The following is a 3871-nucleotide window of genomic DNA, read 5'->3' on the forward strand; positions in this document are numbered from 1 at the left end:
AAATGCCTAGCCTGTGCCAACTAACGACCCCGCAGCCGAGACGGTCCCAAACCGAAAACCCGGAAGAGTGAGCCCGAGCGATCCCCGAGAGAATTGCCCTGTCTTCTGGTCAACACTGGTTAATGTACTGACATGACGTGATATGATATGGAATATTTCATTGGCACATCCAGATGCCAGTTTTGGGTTTTGCTCTTCACTGCGCTTCCCCCCCCCCAGTCCTAATGCAGCTGTGAAGCAGACAAACACCGTGGCCTTGAGCTGCACCAACTAAAAACATTAGTACTTTATCAACGTTCTTCTCATGGTAAGTCTGAACTGAAACACTGAAAGTAAAATACTGCTATTCTAATTACTAAAAAGAAAATTAACTCTATCCTAGCAAAACCAGGACACAGGGGTACAACAGCAAATTAAAGGTGGGAGTTTCTTCAGCTAAATCTGTTAGAGATTGAAATACAGTGCTTTGATCGCCTGGCAGAAAATGCAGGTATGGAGTATCAGAAAAACAGCACTCATGTCTGAAAATATGGTGACCCAGAGGTTACTGTGCTGGAAAAAGGCTATGTACCACCATTTGTGCTGATAGAACTCTCCTTCAGATCAAACAATTAAAATTTATATGAATTTTTGGTCAAATCACAAGACAGATATTTCTCTGAAACGCCGAGGAACATTAATAAAACATCAGCCAAATGATCTTCATTCTTCAAAGACCTGTAGCAGCATCACAAAAATTCTATTTAAAAACCAGGGCTCAATTTAGAACACTTTCTTTAATTCTCCAGATGATGTTTGCTTCAACAGAAGACATTTCTTCCCAAGATACTCTATTGTCCCTGCTGCTTATTTTTTTTTCTGTAGCATCAGAATGCCTTTGTTGCATTTCTTGTTGAATCATTTATGCATTTGTGACAACAAGACTGTCTGTTGAGCCATAATCCTCCTAGAACACACGACAGCACCAAGTCCTGACAACATCGAATGCAGGAATGTTGCAAAAACAATTAACCAGTATCTCTCCAATTCAACTGAATCTGAAGCTTACAGTAGGTCCATCTTGGGCAGCAGAAGGAAAAAACCAGTCACCAGACTTCAGGAGATCTCTCTGTATTATGTAGAAGTAGCACACGTCCTTACACCTTTCATCCTGCTTCTTCCAGCGCGGGGGAAGAAGGCCATCAGCAATCTCTCTCAAATCACTGCTGCTGAAAACTGCCACCTCACGTGCATCTCTCACCTCACGTCCCCCTCCCACCTCATAATCCTCTTTTTGAGGCTCTCCCAGCCATCTCCACAAGAACTAACTGGAACTTCTGGTGATGAAGAAGCAAAGATCTTGAAAATATTCCTATTAAGAAACAAGGGAAAAATGTGTATTTAAAATATTTATGATTAAAGTGTTCAGCATAGTCAGAGATTTTTTTTTTTCCCAGGTGGTCAAATGCCCCTATTAGCTAAGACTGCAATTTGTTTTTAAGTCACACGTGAATTTTTTCTCATTAAAGACAGAATAGCCCTAAAAACTGAAGCAATGCACTCGCTCATGAATATACAGTGCAAAAAGCAGTTATAATGCAAGCCAGTCCAAACCACGTATGACTAGCCTCAAATCCCAACATGGAAAAGCCACCTCTTAAAAAAAAATTAAAAAATTAATCCTTGTCTTATCTTGAGGCCATTTAGCCCAGTACCACACTACTGGTCCCATAGGGAACACATATTCTTTCTCACCTGAGAGGAAGGCAAATTCTAAAAAAACCCCGTACTAATGGCCACATAAAAGAATCATGATTTCAAAGCCTGATGCTTCTAGGTTTTGTCACTGTTTAAGACAATACTCTTTAAATATCTCATATTTAAGCTCCAAAATCTCTCTAAATGAGTAAGGGAGACTGATTCAAGGAGAGGATTATGGAAATACAGTCCTACTAAAGCAGAATATTCTTCCTACTACTGAACAGACACTGGTGACTTCCAAAATCTACACAATGAGGAAATTAAATCTCTATTCTTTTTCCACAAGCTCACTGTGTAGCACTACTCATTTTCAGAACAAAAGTCTCTAGTGTATTTATGATGTCTTCTTGTTCCTAAAAGAGGTCCTTAAATTTACTCTGTCTAAAAGTGAACAACCTTTTGTGAGGTGGTAGCAAACACTGCCTTGATTAGGTACTTTACATTAGTGAAGAATTCACTGCATCCCTGTATTAAATTGTTCCGGAGGCCATTTACAGGTTAAATATAATTTCTGAGCAAACTAAGTTGCACCAGTTCTAAATTTCAATCACAGGAAATCTTTGGATCTCTCCCTTCTTCATTTTTAAGTCTCTACTACAAAACAGGAAAAGCTTTCTACCTCATAAGTACCTGCAAACTGCGACTGAATTATCCCCCCATGTCCTTTTCATTAAGCTAAACAACAAAAGAGCTTTTTTAAGTTGATGAAAAGGCACAGTTTCCTGTCCTTTAATCATGCCTGTGATTGGTCATTGAACCCCAATTTATCAGAAGACTTTCTAACATGCTAAGATTAGAATTGAGACAAAGCTTCCAGTGTCATATAGATATTTTAATCAAAATCTCCCTGCTTATTCATTTCAGGTGTATTTTAGACCTCTGAATTAATGTTGCACTGAGTTCATATGTTTTAGTTGACCACCTACAACAAATCCTGTTTAGAGTCACTACTTCATCACTTTATGAGGCACCTCCCACTCTAAAAGTAGGATGTTATTCTTTGGTCCTGGATGCATGTCATTTTTTCCCTTAGTCATATGGAAAGGATACCATTAGGGTGTGTTTATTTCCTCCTTATATGATATCCACTCCTACGGTTTAAGTATCCTAAAGCTTTGGGAAATGTGCATAGGAAGCAGAGGCAGAAATATTTAATGACATAGAAACATTAGAGGCATTATGCTGAGCTACAAAAGGGACAGACAAGAAATCTACGAGTTTCCACTTCCCTCTGTCTGGTGCTAGGAGCCCTGTATTAGGGCACTGATTCACATGCGCTAGAAGATTCAGCTGGACTGGCTGAAGATGATCCCATTTTCAGCTTTCCATGCTAACACTCTTATACACGTTATTGACTTGACTGCATCATGAAGGGATACATCATGAATCAGACCACGAATGCTGCACGCTCCTGACAAACACATTAAAGGAAATGAACACTGATTTATTTGAATCTGCTCCTACATGTGAGTCACCACAGCCAATTATCCAAATCAAATGTTTTAACAGCAGGCAGCAAAAATACAGGTTCGGATTAAATCACACACAAATTCTGTCGACGCCACATGAAAAAGACTTGATATCCACTACTGATATTGTGGCATGATCGCAATAGAAAACATACAAGTGACAGGACAAGAGGAAATGGCCTCAAGTTGCCAAGGGAAGTTTAGATTGGATATTACAAAGAATTTCTTTCTTGAAAGGGTTCTCAGGCATTGGAAGGGGTTGGCCAGGGCAGTGGTGGAGTCCCCATCCCTGGAGGGATTGAAGAGTCGTGTAGACACAGTGCTGATGGACGTGGTTTAGTTGGGCACTTGTCAGTGTTGGGTTAATGACTGGACTGGATGATCTTAAAGGTCTTTTCCAACCTAGACAAATCTTTAATTCAGTAGCAATGCCGGGAGAGGGAACATCCACCCAGCTCTGAGCCCTGCTCAGCCCCTCAGCTGGGCTGGCACAGCTCTGCGTGTCCCCACAGCCAGTCAGAAGGGAAGAGCTGGTCCTGCCAGCTCACCAGCAAACAATCTGTCAGGTTATTCCCAATATATTTTATGAGACACCTCGCTGCTCGGCGAATCCTGACCCTGCAGTGAGGAGCAAGAACACGCACCCGGGTGTGGGGACACGG

This window comes from Antrostomus carolinensis, unplaced genomic scaffold (assembly GCF_000700745.2).
Source record: "Antrostomus carolinensis isolate BGI_N321 unplaced genomic scaffold, ASM70074v2 scaffold7392, whole genome shotgun sequence".
Classification (NCBI taxonomy): Eukaryota; Metazoa; Chordata; class Aves; order Caprimulgiformes; family Caprimulgidae; genus Antrostomus; species Antrostomus carolinensis.